The sequence below is a fragment of the Manis pentadactyla genome, chromosome 15, assembly GCF_030020395.1.
Source record: "Manis pentadactyla isolate mManPen7 chromosome 15, mManPen7.hap1, whole genome shotgun sequence".
Taxonomy (NCBI): Eukaryota; Metazoa; Chordata; class Mammalia; order Pholidota; family Manidae; genus Manis; species Manis pentadactyla.
In genome coordinates this window covers 34208837-34227612 of record NC_080033.1, presented here as the reverse complement: position 1 = coordinate 34227612, position 18776 = coordinate 34208837, and the positions used below count along the sequence as shown (strand labels likewise).

Genomic DNA, 18776 nt, shown 5'->3' with positions numbered 1-18776 from the left:
GCACAGAGGAGAAGTACCTGCCTTTGAAATACAGGGATATAGTTAGTTATAATTTAATTATACTAGCTTATTAGATAATATACTTTAACCAATAGATTTCAGAAGAATCTTCTTTATAGATATTTAAATATAGACATTTAAATGCTGTTCATAAAATAATTTTTATTACAGAAATAACTTTATTTAGGCAAGCATTTATGGAGAACTATTTGTGTACCTGGTATTTTCCAAGGTGGTATAGTTATATGGCTAGAAAAGCCTACAATATAATTTACTTTATATGCAAGTAATTTATTGTTTAATTTGAGACACTTTTTAAAAAAAATTTTGGTGTCATTAATCTACAATTACATGAAGAACATTATGTTTACTAGGCTCCCCCCTTTACCAAGTCCCCCACCACATACCCCTTCAACAGTCACTGTCCATCAGCATAGTAAGATGCTGTAAAATCACTACTTGTCTGCTCTGTGTTGCACAGCCCTCCCTGTGCACCCCCCACACTATACATGCTAATTGTAATGCCCCCTTTCTTTTTCCCCACCCTTGTCCTTCCCTTCCCACCCATCCTCTCCAGTCCCTTTCCTTTTGGTAACTATTTAATAAAGTATTTTTACAGTTTCATCTAATTTTTTTCATTTATTATATTCTGAGGAAACACCTTCAATAAACTAGTTATGCAAACCAAAGAAAACTGTGGAAATAATACTGTGCCTTAGGGAACCAGAACTCTATACACCATTAGGAAGAGTTGGTGAATTAGTTTTACACAGCAGATTCCTATACTTTATCCTTAAATCCTTTGGTGAATACTGAGTAAGAAACAGAGAGTGCAGCTAAGCATCTGGAAAAAATGTGCCCTCATCATCCTTGCTGCTTTGTCTCCCAAGAAGGGGGCTGTGTAGCCAACCCATTGGGAAAATGCCCAGTTACAGCAACATAGATTTAGAAAGGCTAAGTACTGCACCCAAATATAATTACCTTTCTCTTGAAGACTTCCTTGAAAGGCAATCCACAAGGATATTGCAGGTACCCAAAGTTGATTTGCAAAACAAGATGCATCCTCATGGGATGACTTTAATGTCTCAGTGGAAAACATGGTAAGAAAAATGTTAAGTCTTCCCAGCTGAGCCAAAGGGGTATCAGTCAGGCATATTCTCCTGCTTGCTGGGCCAGGCTGTAGGCCACAGGTAAAGTGTCCCTCTCTGTGACTGTTCCGCTCTCACTCCCCTCTGTTGCCATTTCTGGAAGTTAGGAGTTTAGCAAAGCTACAAGTCAACTGCAGAGTATATGTGCTGTAAAACCCTGAGATAAATTATAGAGGCATGAGATGGACAAGGATGGAACATAATAATTTTTAAAAATATGTTATTACTATTACTGTGGAGAGTACATAATAGATATTTAATGGTAGCTCACTGGTAAGAACAATAAGATGACAAAGTATTTGCCAACAAGTGTTTGTGAGTGTCTTGGCATGCTTAACAACAGAAATGTGACAATTAAAATTTATAACTTGTACTTCTCTAATTGGTTGAAAAGAAAAACTAGACTAAACCTATGTTAATGCCAAAGACTAGAATTTTATTTGCTCATTGTCATTATTAACTGCATTTTTCAAAATGTTACACAAATATTTTTATGCTTGTAACTAAGGGTATAGTTACTTTAATGCTTTGATGTTTAAGTTGCTTATGAAATTAGCTGTTAAAAGTATTTAACCATTTCAGTTAAAGTTCAGTTATAATAAATTGCTCCAAGGACATTTCTTCAAATAAAAAAAAGCTGTATTTTTAATTGTATAGGCTAGACAGAGTATTCTTTTATTTTTTTCTTTATTTAACATTTAAAATTTACATTTGGGGCAGCTTAGTATAATAGGAGGAACATAAAATTAAAAATCTAAAGACCTGCCTTTTCTCAACAAGTCAATGACATGAAAAGAAAGTGGGGGTGGGGCTACTGTTCTAGATTAAAAGTGATAAAAGAGACCTAACGATTAATGCCTTCTGTGGCTTTGTTTGGGATCCTGATTTTCTTTTTTAAAATTATTTTGGGGACAACCAGAGAAATCTAAGAATTAGATATTAAGTGATATTAAAGAATTATTGCTAGTTTTGTTGGGTGTGATAATGGTATTGTGATTATTAAGCAAAATGTCCTTTTTTTAGAGATGTATACTTACTAAAATATTGAGAGGTAAAAGTAAAAATGTCTAGGATTTGCTTTATAATCTATAACAAAAACAAAGATGAAGCAAATATGGCAAATATAACTAACAATTGCTTATACCATTTAAATAGTGGGAATATGGGCAATTACCATATTATTCTATTATTACACATCTAAAATTTTTCATAATGAAAAGCAAAATCCATAAAGATAGATTTGAATACCAATTCTGTCATTTACCAACTGTGCCCCATTGGCAAATTATTTTTCAAATGGGAATATTACTATTTGTTCAGCTAATTTTATGGAATTATTTTAAGGAATAAGTAAAACAATGTATATTAAAGGACTTTTGAAATTATAAGTCATAAAATGTTAGCAAATTCCTTTTATTGACTTCTCAGACCCAGGTTGGGGGAAGGCAATACAATTTTTTAATGTAAGTCTTGGAGTTACTTAAGCAAGTGCCATGTCCATTTAACTTCAGGGGGTATCCTCCTCTAAAATAAGTGACTTTTAAATATTTTAAATGTTTACATTTTTAAAGTCCTCCAAACATTTGAGTTATTAAAATTAAATGTCTATCACATTTATGTTTTAACATCTTCATTACCATAAACATAGATAGTTGGAGATCTAAAAATTTCCCCTCAGGATTCTTCCTTCTGTTTATGAAATCTCAGCAGTATTGTGAGTAGAATACAGAAAATATTATACATAACAGCCATCAGAGAAAGATGATGACTGGTTTTCATTCATTATTCAAAGGAATAAAACTTATCTGTCAGGTAATTAAAATACTTTGATTCATTCAAAAACATTGGCCAAAGTAATCTTTTTAGATTGGAATTCTTCAAAGGACTAAAATAAAAATAGCAAAATAGCCTTAGGTATAAACTACTATATAGCAGTCAGAGACTTAGAGAAAGTTAAATTACCAAGTGACTAACACAGTTAAGTAAATCAGACATTTTATCCATTTTTAGAGCTACTAATCTGAAAGGGCATTAAGTCCTTCACAGAGGGAAACCTGACTTCTTACCCTCATTCCCACTGACAAAATCAACAAACCTGATTTGATAATTCCAGTGTAAAAGCACTCAATGCAAAATGGGGAATGAAAGAAATTTTAAACAAATGTGGAAGGTCAAAAGACTGAAGGTTATCCTTGGACCATATCCTTATAAATTTAGTCTGTCTGAAGAACCAGAGACATGCTCTACTTGCCAATAAGCAAATTAGAAAGTGGCAGATACACATGACTGATCAGATCAACCTTCATATGTATCAAGGTCTGACTTGAGGATAATGAACTCCTCAGCAGTGCTGGAAAAGTATGAAGTGGAGGACTAGTATTCCTATCCAGGGCTGGAGATAAGCTAATCCTTCTAAAAATCTCTCCTGTTGTGAAGTTAGAAGGCATATTGTATATGTACTAGCATTTTTCTTTCCAACATGCCCCAATCAAAGAGTGAAATGTAAAATAAAGTACATGGAAATCTGACATAATTGGTAAACCAGAACGGTTGACATTTTCTGAAAAAAATGCCACAAAGAATAACACTGATCCATATCAAGAAACAATTTTAAAAATAATCATTCTGAGGCTATTTCAAGATACTATGAAATATTTGACAATTTTGCTGTTAAACAAATGCATGAGCAACTGCCAGCAACTACTAAGCCATATAAGAAGAGATGGGAAATTTGCAAGAAGGGGCTTTTTCTTGACTTATATTAATACAAAGAGGGTGATAATTTGATATGACAAATTGAGCTTTGTGTCTGATAACTGGGAAACAATGACTCACCCACCGCCCCCCATCTAATCATAACAGAATAGAGTAGAAAAGCTCCATCATGGCACTTACCTTGTATCAAATGTCAAAACCAAAGACCAATGGATGAGGAACAAAGCATTCTAATGAACTTAGCATTGCAATGATCTCTTTCTCTTACTGCACAAGCAATTTTAGTGTCTGGTACCTATGACACCAGTGGCCTTCTTTAAGTATTGGATGTGTGATCCACAGATGCAGCTGTGAAGGCATTAGAAGACAAGACATGTCTAGAACACAACTGCTTATGGGGGAAGTCCTGGCAATATGAAACGTGTAGATGAAAAAGGCTTGGTAACATACATCTTCAGGGGTTATCTCCCACTAAAGCCTGACTGACAGACTAGAGAAGAAAGTAGTTGATTGGAGGTCTTTACATTAATGGGCCTGTCAGGAATGTAATCTATTTCAACATGAAAGTTGGAGCACAAATCAATAATGAGACAGCAAATCAAATCATTATCAGAAAAGAATACTATTCCTGTGAGCTGGTTAATTTTGTTCACTGGAGTGACTGATAGTAGTAGCTCTGAAGAAATTGCATTGTCAGGATTAACCTTGTAAAAAAAAGAAAAGAGACATGTGGTATTGGATTTTAAAGCAATTGAGGCAGCAGGTGATGTAAATTAATAAATTTTAAAGATCCAAAAGTCTCCAAGAGAGAGGTTAAAACAGAGGTAAAAGTATACATAGTGCAGGAGAATTATGGATAAGATGTACCATGACTGAGACAAATGTTCTTAATTTTTATGTCCATTCAGCCTAGTGAATGTTGGCCTTTCAGGAAGAATATGGTGTTAAAAGCTGACTTAACTATTAGTCTCTTTATTTATAATCAACATTTAAAAGAGAAACAATAGTAAAAAGTCAGATGAGTCTGAAATGCTTTAATTAACCTGTAAGAAAGTAAAAAAAAAAAAGAATGTTTTCTGTGGATCCTCTCCTTCCTTTCTTTTAAAATCACACTACAATCACTATAATGCACAAAGGGATGATATGGAAGAGCAGCAATTTATAAGAAATTTGACATTCAAGGACTCTATAAGTGAATAATTTGATCATCAATTTAAAGCAAACTAAAACCTTCCAGGGACTATTTCAAGGTAAATTTTGTAAAGGAACATATTGTTTTTGTTACTGGCAGTAAACCAACATGCAAAGAAGCCTTTCATGTAAGGATTAGGAGCAGAGGTCTGAGTAAAATTGACTGAGCTGCAATGAAAATATATTAAAAGATATAAAAAATAAAATATTTTTCTCATTCACAGGGACACTGTTACAAGCCCCACAGACAGGAAAACTGTAATTCTCTTAAGTTGTCTGATATGCCTAGAGTAAAAACGGAGTTCCAAAACCTTACTGTTAATGTGGTAGAAGAGCACCATGGGCACAGGTATAAGGGGTTTTAGGATTTTTGTCATGTATTTCATGAGGTCCCACCAGGTGAAGGAGGGGTGAGACCATGTCAGATGGCAGCAGAGAATCCAAATGGGATTTTGAGTTAAGGTTTCTGTATAAAATGCTTGGGGATCATTCCATTGGGCAAATCTAAAGGAGAATCAACCATGGCAGAAAGGGATACCACCAGGGTGAATATGTCTTGTGGGAAGAGAGGATCTTTGCAAACCTAGGACTAGAATACAAGAGTGAGTGTGTGTGTGTGTGTTTCTTGGGAGGGGAGGAGGTTCCCCTTCCTTGGGATTTGTGGTGTGTAAAAAGATAACACCAGAGGTACTTGTTCTCTAAAAGCCACAAAATAGAGGATCTCAAATTACAAATGTCACAGCAATATTGTTGAAGATTTATCCTTTGCAAACATCTTCACATTCTTTAACCAGAATCCCCACAATACAATGAGGAAGCAAAGCAGGGATGGCTTCCCTATTTTATAGAGATGAGAGCTAGAAGGCAGGGTGGGAAACCATGAACTCTGGAGTTATTCACCCTGAGTTCAAATCCTGGTTTTTGGTCTTGCAACCTTGAGCAAGTTACATTGCTGAAATATTACAGTACCTTAATGTCTCTTGCAGTGTACAGGGCTAACTTAGAATCAATTCCAAATCATCTCCACTTCCTTGGTCTCATGATGAATAAAGGAGCAAAATCTCATGTTTGTTAACTTGTAACAATTTAGACTTCTTGGTGTGCCTTGTACTGTACAATGCTAAACAGTAGTGATTCTAGATTAGAAAACTGACAAACAAAAGACAAAAAAACATCTGGAGCCAATGCACATAACAATTACTACATGAATCCTTGAAAAAAAAAATAGGTCATAAGTTGAAATCCTGTAGAAAGGACCAACAGGTATTAAAGTTTTAGAAATTAACAATAAGGCCTATTTCCCTGAGAAAATAGCGAAAGTATACGTAAGTGAAAACATGTACAAAGCACTTAAGGAATAAAGCAAATCCCAGTTCTTTCACTTACTAGTTTGACTAAAGTTGAATCTAAGTTTAACTTTAAAAAGCAGGTGCTAATGCATGGTGTAGAGGGGACCATGGGGAAGACAGTGTAGCACAGAGAAGACAAGTAGTGACTCTGTGGCTTCTTACTACACTGATGGACAGTGACTGCAATGGGGTATGGGGGGTACTCGATAATATGGGTGAATGTAGTGACCACATTGCTTTTCATGTGAAACCTTCATAAGAGTGTATATCAATGGTAACTTAAGAAAAAAAAAAAAGGAAACAGAAAAAAAAAAAAAAGCAGGTGCTAGTGCCTACCTCAAGGTTGTTGTATGGATTAAATCAGATAATATGTGTGAAGTCTCTTTGGCATATTGCTTAGCATTTACGGGTGTTCAATAAATAATATTTGTGGTTATGTTGATGAAGGAAGAGGTGGAGGAAACAGTTTACCAGAGTGAACTTTTGAGTGCCTTAACCACATGTTATTCATATGTGTATCCCCTTAGATCTTTCCTGGGGATGCTGCATAGAGAGGTACAATTATAAGGCAACTAATAAAATACTCTGTTATAATTAACTGCACCATTCCATTAATAAATGAATAAAGAAAAGTATTACATTCTTCTATTCTCTATTTGTATGACTAGATTGTCATATAAACAAGGCCCCGTTTAACTTGGCCATTTCCTGAGGGACATAACTTGTTCACACCAAGTACATGTATCAAAATTAAAAAGAGTCCTTCATTTCTTTCTCTGAGTACAGAGATAGGCTGTGTTTTGTCTTTCCTAAATTCCCCATCACTAGCTCAAGGCAAACTACTTGAACCTGCTTATAACCTATAAATTAAAACAATCTGTCAAATTTTATCAAGCATCTCCCATGAACTAGACCCTGATACAGACAGGAAGATGAGATCTAGTCTCTATCCATAGCAGAAGTAAATTTCTTTAATAAATTACTTTTTATTAAAACAAAATTAGGCTTCTCCTCAACTGAAAACATCCCAGTGTTTAGAGTGGACCCTGTGAGTCCAGCATAAGAGGGAAATATACATAATGAGATGGCAGGGACACTGTTAATACTCACAATGGGACTATAATGCCAAAATTAATTCTAGATTGAGTTTCAGGACAAGGAATATTAAAGTTTCATGGCAAATTTCTTCATTAGGAGGCTTTCTGCTATCAATAAATACTAAGCCACATGCTGCTGCCCTGACATTTTTATTTTGTGTGACACCATGTAAGGAAAGATGATATAGTATATTTCATGGAAGAAATTGAGTATGTGGAGTTCCAGATACAAAAACAGAGAGAAAACTATTTTTAGAATAAATTGGGCATACTTTACTTCCATGAAGAGAAAGATGTTTCAGGTCAGATTTGAACATTAGATTTTTGAGAGAATATAAATTAGCTTAAAATGTTGAATAAGCAGTAAAGGAAAAACTACTAGAGGCTGAAAGACACACCACTGTAAAATCTTGGGAATGTATGAACTTTTACCCTGAGGCTTTGTTGAAACCTCTGCAAGGATGGCTATCACTTAGAGAGTCTCTCCTGAATAGAACATTTATTACCAAGAGTGTGCTTGGGAATAGTTATAACCTACACTTTAGTAAGCCTCAGAGAAATGCCTGAGTCCATAACAATATAGTACTTTTAATACCTTGTACAGACATGTAAAGTCACAATTTTTTGATTTAGAAACAACTCATATGAAAGACCCATTTCTTGTAACTTCACATGTAGTCAAGTGGTTGGGGTTGAAAATATTACAGCAGGAGAGGGGCGGAAGATGGCGGCGTGAGTAGAGCAGCGGAAATCTCCTCCCAAAACAACATATATCTATGAAAATATAACAAAGACAACCGTTCCTAGAATAAAGACCAGAGGACACAGGACAATATCCAGACCACATCCGCACCTGAGAGAACCCAGCGCCTGGCAAAGGGGGTAAGATACAAGCCCCGGCCCTGCGGGAGCCGAGCACCCCTCCCCCCAGCTCCCGGCGGGAGAAGAGCAGGCAGAGCGGGAGGGAGACGGAGCCCAGGACTGCCGAACACCCAGCCCCAGCCATCCGGGCCAGAGTGCAGGGTGCTCGATACTAGGAAAACAGGGCAGCAAGAACAGTGAGCAGGCACTGGAGGCTGGGCGACAGAGGACATAAGAAAAGCGCGTGACCATTTTTTTTTTGCTTTTTTGCTGTTTTGTTTTGCCGAGCGCTTTTTGGAAGTTTTAAAGGGATAGGGACCGCAATACTAGGGAAACAGGGCAGAAAAACCGGTGAGCAGAGGCCTGAGGCTGGCACCGGAGAAAAAAGAAAAACGAACGACCACCTTTTTTTTTTGTTTTAATTAAAAAAAATTTTTTTTTCTTTTTCTTTTTTTTTGGTGGGCGTTGTTTTGTTTTGGCGGGTGCTTTTTGGCAGTCTTAAAGGGGCAGGGAGGGTCACTTAATCCAGAGGTAGGGAATCCAGGATCTCTGGGCACCCTAACCCCTGGGCTGCTGGGAGCAGGGAGGCCCCTTACGGAGATAAACAGCCTCCCAGCAGCTCCTGCTCCAACGCGACTCCACCATTTTGGAGTAGCTGCCCGAGCTAGGCCACGCCCACAGCAACAGCGGAGATTAACTCCATAGCAGCCGGGCAGGAAGCAGAAACCCTGTCTGCGCGCAGCTGCGCAGCACAAGCCACTAGAGGTCGCTGTTCTCCCAGGAGAGGAGGGCCACAAACCAACAAGAAAGGAAGTCCTTCCAGCCGTCACTCGTCCCAGTTCTGCAGACTATTCCTATCACCATGAAAAGGCAAAGCTACAGGCAGACAAAGATCACAGAGACAACAACAGAGAAGGAGACAGACCTAACCAGTCTCCCTGAAAAAGAATTCAAAATAAGAATCATAAACATGCTGACAGAGATGCAGAGAAATACGCAAGAGAAATGGGATGAAGTCCGGAAGGAGATCACAGATGCCAGAAAGGAGATCGCAGAAATGAAACAAACACTGGAAGGGTTTATAAGCAGAATGGATAGAATGCAAGAGGCCATTGATGGAATTGAAATCAGAGAACAGGAACGCATAGAAGCTGACAGAGAGAGAGACAAAAGGATCTCCAGGAATGAAACAATATTAAGAGAACTGTGTGACCAATCCAAAAGGAACAATATCCGTATTATAGGGGTCCCAGAAGAAGAAGAGAGAGGAAAAGAGATGGAAAGTATCTTAGAAGAAATAATTGCTGAAAACTTCCCCACACTGGGGGAGGAAGTAATCGAACAGACCACGGGAATACACAGAACCCCCAACAGAAAGGATCCAAGAAGGACAACACCAAGACACATAATAATTAAAATGGCAAAGATCAAGGACAAGGAAAGAGTGTTAAAGGCAGCTAGAGAGAAAAAGGTCACCTATAAAGGGAAACCCATCAGGCTAATGTCAGATTTCTCAACAGAAACCCTACAGGCCAGAAGAGAATGGCATGATATATTTAATACAATGAAACAGAACGGCCTTGAACCAAGGATACTGTATCCAGCACGACTATCATTCAAATATGACGGTGGGATTAAATAATTCCCAGACAAACAAAAGCTGAGGGAATTTGCTTTCCACAAACCACCTCTACAGAACATCTTACAGGGACTGCTCTAGATGGGAGCACTCCTAGAAAGAGCACAGCACAAAATACCCAACATATGAAGAATCGAGGAGGAGGAACAAGAAGGGAGAGAAGTAAAGAATCTCCAGACAGTGTATATAACAGCTCAATAAGCGAGCTAAGTTAGGCAGTAAGATACTAAAGAGGCTAACCTTGAACCTTTGGTAACCACGAATTTAAAGCCTGCAATGGCAATAAGTACATATCTTTCAATAGTCACCCTAAATGTTAATGGGTTGAATGCACCAATCAAAAGACACAGAGTAACAGAATGGATAAAAAAGCAAGACCCATCTATATGCTGCTTACAAGAAACTCACCTCAAACCCAAAGACGTGTACAGACTAAAAGTCAAGGGATGGAAAAACATATTTCAAGCAAACAACAGTGAGAAGAAAGCAGGGGTTGCAGTACTAATATCAGACAAAATAGACTTCAAAACAAAGAAAGTAACAAGAGATAAAGAAGGACACTACATAATGATAAAGGGCTCAGTCAAAGAAGAGGATATAACCATTCTAAATATATATGCACCCAACACAGGAGCACCAGCATATGTGAAACAAATACTAACAGAACTAAAGGGGGATATAGACTGCAATGCATTCATTCTAGGAGACTTCAACACACCACTCACCCCAAAGGATAGATACACCGGGCAGAAAATAAGTAAGGACACGGAAGCACTGAACAACACAGTAGAACAGATGGACCTAATAGACATCTATAGAACTCTACATCCAAAAGCAGCGGGATATACATTCTTCTCAAGTGCACATGGAACATTCTCCAGAATAGACCACATACTAGGCCACAAAAAGAGCCTCAGAAAATTCCAAAAGATTGAATTCCTACCAACCAACTTTTCAGACCACAAAGGCATAAAACTAGAAATAAACTGTACAAAGAAAGCAAAGAGGCTCACAAACACATGGAGGCTTAACAACACGCTCCTAAATAATCAATGGATCAATGACCAAATCAAAATGGAGATCCAGCAATATATGGAAACAAATGACAACAACAACACTAAGCCCCAACTTCTGTGGGACGCAGCAAAAGCAGTTTTAAGAGGAAAGTATATAGCAATCCAAGCATATTTAAAAAAGGAAGAGCAATCCCAAATGAATGGTCTAATGTCACAATTATCGAAATTGGAAAAAGAAGAACAGATGAGGCCTAAGGTCAGCAGAAGGAGGGACATAATAAAGATCAGAGAAGAAATAAATAAAATTGAGAAGAATAAAACAATAGAAAAAATCAATGAAACCAAGAGCTGGTTCTTCGAGAAAATAAACAAAATAGATAAGCCTCTAGCCAGACTTATTAAGAAGAAAAGAGAGTCAACACAAATCAACAGTATCAGAAACGAGAAAGGAAAAATCACGACGGACCCCACGGAAATGCAAAGAATTATTGGAGAATACTATGAAAACCTATATGCTAACAAGCTGGGAAACCTAGGAGAAATGGACAACTTCCTAGAAAAATATAACCTTCCAAGATTGACCCAGGAAGAAACAGAAAATCTAAACAGACCAATTACCAGCAACGAAATTGAAGCGGTAATCAAAAAACTACCAAAGAACAAAACCCCCGGGCCAGATGGATTTACCTCGGAATTTTATCAGACATACAGGGAAGACATAATACCCATTCTCCTTAAAGTTTTCCAAAAAATAGAGGAGGAGGGGATACTCCCAAACTCATTCTATGAAGCTAACATCAACCTAATACCAAAACCAGGCAAAGACCCCACCAAAAAAGAAAACTACAGACCAATATCCCTGATGAACGTAGATGCAAAAATACTCAACAAAATATTAGCCAACCGAATTCAAAAATACATCAAAAGGATCATACACCATGACCAAGTGGGATTCATCCCAGGGATGCAAGGATGGTACAACATTCGAAAGTCCATCAACATCATCCACCACATCAACAAAAAGAAAGACAAAAACCACATGATCATCTCCATAGATGCTGAAAAAGCATTTGACAAAGTTCAACATCCATTCATGTTAAAAACTCTCAGCAAAATGGGAATAGAGGGCAAGTACCTCAACATAATAAAGGCCATCTATGATAAACCCACAGCCAACATTATATTGAACAGCGAGAAGCTGAAAGCATTTCCTCTGAGATCGGGAACTAGACAGGGATGCCCACTCTCTCCACTGTTATTTAACATAGTACTGGAGGTCCTAGCCACGGCAATCAGACAAAACAAAGAAATACAAGGAATCCAGATTGGTAAAGAAGAAGTTAAACTGTCACTATTTGCAGATGACATGATACTGTACATAAAAAACCCTAAAGACTCCACCCCAGAACTACTAGAACTGATATCGGAATACAGCAAAGTTGCAGGATACAAAATCAACACACAGAAATCTGTGGCTTTCCTATATACCAACAATGAACCAACAGAAAGAGAAATCAGGAAAACAACTCCATTCACAATTGCATCAAAAAAAATAAAATACCTAGGAATAAACCTAACCAAAGAAGTGAAAGACTTATACTCTGAAAACTACAAGTCACTCTTAAGAGAAATTAAAGGGGACACTAACAGATGGAAACTCATCCCATGCTCGTGGCTAGGAAGAATTAATATCGTTAAAATGGCCATCCTGCCCAAAGCAATATACAGATTTGATGCAATCCCTATGAAACTACCAGCAACATTCTTCAATGAACTGGAACAAATAATTCAAAAATTCATATGGAAACACCAAAGACCCCGAATAGCCAAAGCAATCCTGAGAAAGAAGAATAAAGTAGGGGGGATCTCACTCCCCAACTTCAAGCTCTACTATAAAGCCATAGTAATCAAGACAATTTGGTACTGGCACAAGAACACAGCCACAGACCAATGGAACAGACTAGAGAATCCAGACATTAACCCAGACATATATGGTCAATTAATATTTGATAAAGGAGCCATGGACATACAATGGCGAAATGACAGTCTCTTCAACAGGTGGTGCTGGCAAAACTGGACAGCTACATGTAGGAGAATGAAACTGGACCATTGTCTAACCCCATATACAAAAGTAAACTCAAAATGGATCAAAGACCTGAATGTAAGCCATGAAACCATTAAACTCTTGGAAGAAAACATAGGCGAAAATCTCTTAGACATAAACATGAGTGACCTCTTCTTGAACATATCTCCCCGGGCAAGGAAAACAACAGCAAAAATGAGTAAGTGGGACTATATTAAGCTGAAAAGCTTCTGTACAGCAAAAGACACCATCAATAGAACAAGAAGGATCCCTACAGTATGGGAGAATATATTTGAAAATGACACATCCGATAAAGGCTTGACGTCCAGAATATATAAAGAGCTCACACGCCTCAACAAACAAAAAACAAATAACCCAATTAAAAAATGGGCAGAGGAACTGAACAGACGGTTCTCCAAAAAAGAAATACAGATGGCCAACAGACACATGAAAAGATGCTCCACATTGCTAATTATCAGAGAGATGCAAATTAAAACTACAATGAGGTATCACCTCACACCAGTAAGGATGGCTGCCATCCAAAAGACAAACAACAACAAATGTTGGCGAGGCTGTGGAGAAAGGGAAACCCTCCTACACTGCTGGTGGGAATGTAAGTTAGTTCAACCATTGTGGAAAGCAGTATGGAGGTATATCGAAATGCTCAAAACGGACTTACCATTTGACCCAGGAATTCCACTCCTAGGAATTTACCCTAAGAATGCAGCAATCAAGTTTGAGAAAGACAGATGCACCCCTATGTTTATTGCAGCACTATTTACAATAGCCAAGAATTGGAAGCAACCTAAATGTCCATCAATAGATGAATGGATAAAGAAGATGTGGTACATATACACAATGGAATACTACTCAGCCATAAGAAAAGGGCAAATCCAATCCTTTGCAGCAACATGGATGGAGCTGGAGGGTATTATGCTCAGTGAAACAAGCCAAGCGGAGAAAGAGAAATACCAAATGATTTCACTTATCTGTGGTATATAAGAACAAAGGAAAAACTGAAGGAACAAAACAGAAGCAGAATCAGAGAACTCAAGAATGGACTAACAGGTACCAAAGGGAAAGGAACTGGGGAGGATGGGTGGGTAGGGAGGGATAAGGGGGGGAGAAGTAGGGGGTTATTAAGATTAACATGCATGGGGGGGTAGGAGAAAAGGGAGGGCTATACAACACAGAGAAGGCAAGTAGTGATTCTACAACATTTTGCTATGCTGATGGACAGTGACTGTAAAGGGGTTTATAGGGGAGACCTGGTATAGGGGAGAGCCTAGTAAACATAATATTTCGTCATGTAAGTGTAGATTAGTGATACCAAAAACAAAGCAAAAAAAAAAAAGGGCAGTTCCTGTGTGGTAACCTCCAACGAGTTCTACCCAAGGGTATAAAGGGCATATAAAAGTGTAGGCAAAGGGTCTGTTTGTGTTTATACAGAGGATCAAAGCCTAATTGGGCTACCCTGAAAATGAACTAAGATACGATATGAAAAAGAACTTCCAACAACTGCACTCTCTGGAAGACTCATGCCAGAAGATGATCAGCAAAAAACCCCAACAAAGATCCACGCACTGCTACAGCTGTAGATGCACTCATCCCACCAGTTCCTGGACTTGCCATGGGAATGAGGAAGGAGATATCTAGGCTGGCCTGTGCATACAGTAAAACAACAAATTTGACTGGATCTATACTGTTGGAAGTCTATCAAGAATTAGGAGAAGTGCAAATTGTAGCGCTCTAAAATCTTACAACTACAGACTATTTACTGTTAAAAGAACATAAGGGATGTGAACATTCCCCAGGAATGGGTTGTTTTAATTTGTCTGATTTCTCTCAGACTGTTCAAGTTCAGTTGGACAATATCCACCATATCATAGATAAGTTTTCACAAATGCCTAAGGTGCCTAACTGGTTTTCTTGGTTTCACTGGAGATGGCTGGTAATTACAGATATGCTTTGGTTATGTAACTATACTCCTATTATGTTAATGTGTGTGCGCAATTTAAGTAGTAGCTTAAAACCTATATATGCTGAAGTACTCTACAAGAAGATATGTCAAAGAAATAATCAATCTTCCCATGTTTTCTTCCGCCTGCTACTTCTATAGCTTTTCTTCTTCCTTCCTAATTACAACCCTTAAATAGAATTCGTGCCTCATATCAAATTTACCGAGTATCATAATTCTTCCAAGTGGTAAAGACACCTCAAGACAAATGCTGGGCATAGAAGCCACAGGGCATAAATATGCAAAGAAGTAAAAAGCTAACCTTTTCAAACAATAAGGCTTCCCTCTCACTTACCAACTTCACATTTCCCTGTATGGCCCCGGAAGATGACTGGTTAGCCAGAGACGGGTAAGATTCCTCAAGGGAGGAACAACCTAAGACAGGCACAGTCGCAGGGGGGCCATCAGGTGAGAAATTGGGGATCAACAGAGGTGAGGCTTAGAACCTCACCCCCCCCTGTTCTGAGAGAAATCTTCTGCATACGTGGATGTTTTATTGCCCTGGTCTAGCTTGGATTAACACATAGTCTACAGGCACACACCTGATCATCTACATTTGCTCTCTTACAACACTAAACTATGTTTTCTACCTTTATCTTGTATCTACCTACCACTTCAGCATTTTATTAAAAATAATAATAATAAAGAGAGAAATGTGATATCCACATATAAATCATGTATAAAAACCAAATGAGTATTCATATTTGAACTGACTGTTTAGAGTTCATAATGCATGAGCAAAACCGAAAGTTTCTGTGATGACTGCCCTTGTACTGTTCACTATGTAACTTATTCATTATGTAAGAATTTGTCCTACATGTAAGAACTTGTTTGTTATGCCTCAGAAGATTGGAGACTGACGAAAATTAGGCTTGGGGTGGATGAATGATTGTGCATTGAGCATTGACTCCCCTAAACAGAATTTTATTGTCGTTAACAACCATTTGATCAATAAATATGAGAGATGCCCTCACAAAAAAAAAAAAAAAAAAAAAAGGGACAGACTTCCAATGGTAAAATAAATAAGTAACCGGGATGTAATGTATAGCATAAGGAATATAGTCAAGATATTGTTACAGCTTGGTAGGGTGATAGCTGGAACCTAGAATTATGTATATAAATGTTCTACCACTGTGTTGTACACTCTGAAACTAATGTAATGTAATACTGTGCGTCAACTACCCTTCAATAAAAAATAATTATTTAAAAAAAAAAAAATACTACAGCAAACAGAGACTGAACAAATCACGGTATGATTCGAAGTTCTTATAATTGATTCAGAATACCTCTAACTTTTTGAAAGGAACGATTTTAAGAGATAAAAAAGAAGGTTAAATTCTATGCAGTGTATTCACCTCTTGATCAAAAGAAAGAGGAAACAGAGAATGGAAAATTTACCTGAAATATACTATAATTGTTATCAGACAAATAGCTTAAAAAATAGCAACTGTAGCTAAAAAAATTTTAAGTAAAACTGAAAAATACAATTTTAAAAGGTAGAAGTCTAGACAAAATAACTGACACCCATTTTGTAGGAATATTTTTGAGCTATTTTCACAATACATTATACATATATGTAAAGTATTATTTTTTTATAAAAAATGGAATAACACATTTGCAACTTTTTTTCACTTAACCTTGGAAATTTATAAATTTGGTATATAGGCTTTATCTTGTTACTTGTAATCATTGCACAGCATTTATACTGTACAGCTATAAAACTTAAACTACACCCTACTGATGGATATCTAGGTTGTTCCCAATACTTCAAATAATAGTAAAATGAAGAGTGCTATAAAATATATCTTAATTCCTTGAATCAGAATTCTTGAAACAAGAAGTATGCAGATACTGTCAAATAAGCAACTTTTTCTATGTGACTTTTTGAAGGAAAAAATGGGTAATCATTTTTCATAAAGTGTTCCATACTCACATGCAAAATTAAAACTAAGAAATGAAAAGGAAGTCAACCCATCAATAAAGAAGAAAAAAAGTTACAACAAAAAAGCATGGTAGATAGAAAGCATAAAATAAAAGGGAAGGAGAAGGAGATTCTGAAGATGGTGGTGTGAGTAGGGTGGAGGAAATCTCCTCCCAAAACCATATATATTTTGAAAATACAGCGAATACAACTATTCCTAAAAGAGTGACTGGAAGATACAGTAGACAAGCCAGGCTACATCTGTGAGAGCCCAACATCTCACAGAAAAGGGTAGGATACAAAGCCGTGACCTGGCGGAACCCGAGCACTCACCCCACCCCAGCTCACCAGGGAGAGAAAGGGAATCAGGGTGGGGAGGGAGTGGGAGCACAGGGCCGCTAAATAAGCAGCCCTGGTGGTCTGCCCCAGGAACACAGACACACATTGCAAGGTGCACTGGATATTGGAGGAGCAAAAAAGCAAGGTCCAAGATTGAGACTGAACAGGTTCCCATAGCCAGCTGCACTGGGACAAAAGAAAAGTGGGTGCCTTAAAAGTCTTAAAGGAACAAGGGTTTTTAACAGGTGGACAAAATCATCCTGGCACACTCAGCCCAGCAGACTGGGAACATTAAGGAATTTCAGGCATCCTAATCCCCTGGGGGTAGTAACGCAGGTCTGAAGCCCCTCGCGGCAATTAAGCAGCCTGCTGTTCCTTCCAGCATGCCAGCATGGAAAGCAAACTGGCTGACCCATCATTGCTGCAGAACAGCTGGGGAACAGCCCCGCCTACAGCAACCACACAGTTTAGCACAGAGGCTTCTCCCTGTATGCAGTTAACTGGCCCAGACCCAGAGGCTGCTCCCTGCACATGGTTGGCGGCACAGATAGTGGAGATGGGTGCAGAGTCTGGAAGGCACAAAGGGGCTCTGTTCTCATGGCAGAACACACGCCACAAGCCTGCACCCCATGCCAGTGCCCTAGGCCATTCCGAGGGCTACCCCGCTCAAGGTAGTTCAGAGGATTAATCCCAGAAGCTGTTCCCTGCATGTGGGTGACCAGCACTGACAGCGGAGATGGGGGCAGAGTCTGGGAAGCATGAAGGGGCTCCGTTCTCATGGCAGAACACACGCTGCTCACCTGTGACCTCTGCCAGTACCCTAGGCCATCCCAAGGGATGCCCCGCCCATGGCAGCGCAGGGGATTAGCCCAGAGGATGCTTGCTGCACATGGTTCACCGGCACAAACAGCAGAGACCAGGAGGCACAAAGGGGTTTTGCTCTTGGGGCAGAGCACAGGCTTCTGGCCTGTGACCCTGACATTTCCCTAGGCCATCTTGAAGGCTGCCCCGACCATGGCAGCTTAGGGGATTAACCCAGAGGCTGCTCCCTGTGTGCAGTTAACTGGCATATCCAGCACAGAGAGCACAGACAGGCAAGTACCAGCAAGCAGGAAGGGACTTTGTTTTCCCAGGTGACACATGCACCACTTCCCAGCTCCCATCGCCATGAAAAGGGCAGAAAAATCTCTTTCAGTCCAAAATCCGTCAACCACCAGAGAGAGGGCTCGGTGAGACTGAAATCACCAATCTTCCTGAAAATGAACTCAAAATAAAATTCATAAGCATGCTGATGGAGCTACAGAGAAATATTCAAGAGCTAAGTGATGAATTCAGGAGGGAGATAACAGAAATGAAACAAACAATGGAAGGATTTAAGAGCAGACTGAATAAGGTGAAAG

At 38.6% G+C, this 18776-nt stretch overlaps 1 protein-coding gene across 4 annotated transcripts in view; it reads right to left on the bottom strand.

Moving 5' to 3' along the window:
• Positions 1–18776, bottom strand: part of PHKB (phosphorylase kinase regulatory subunit beta) — a 351182-nt gene that overhangs the window by 13037 nt on the left and 319369 nt on the right. The gene's annotated exons all lie outside the window — the stretch shown is intronic.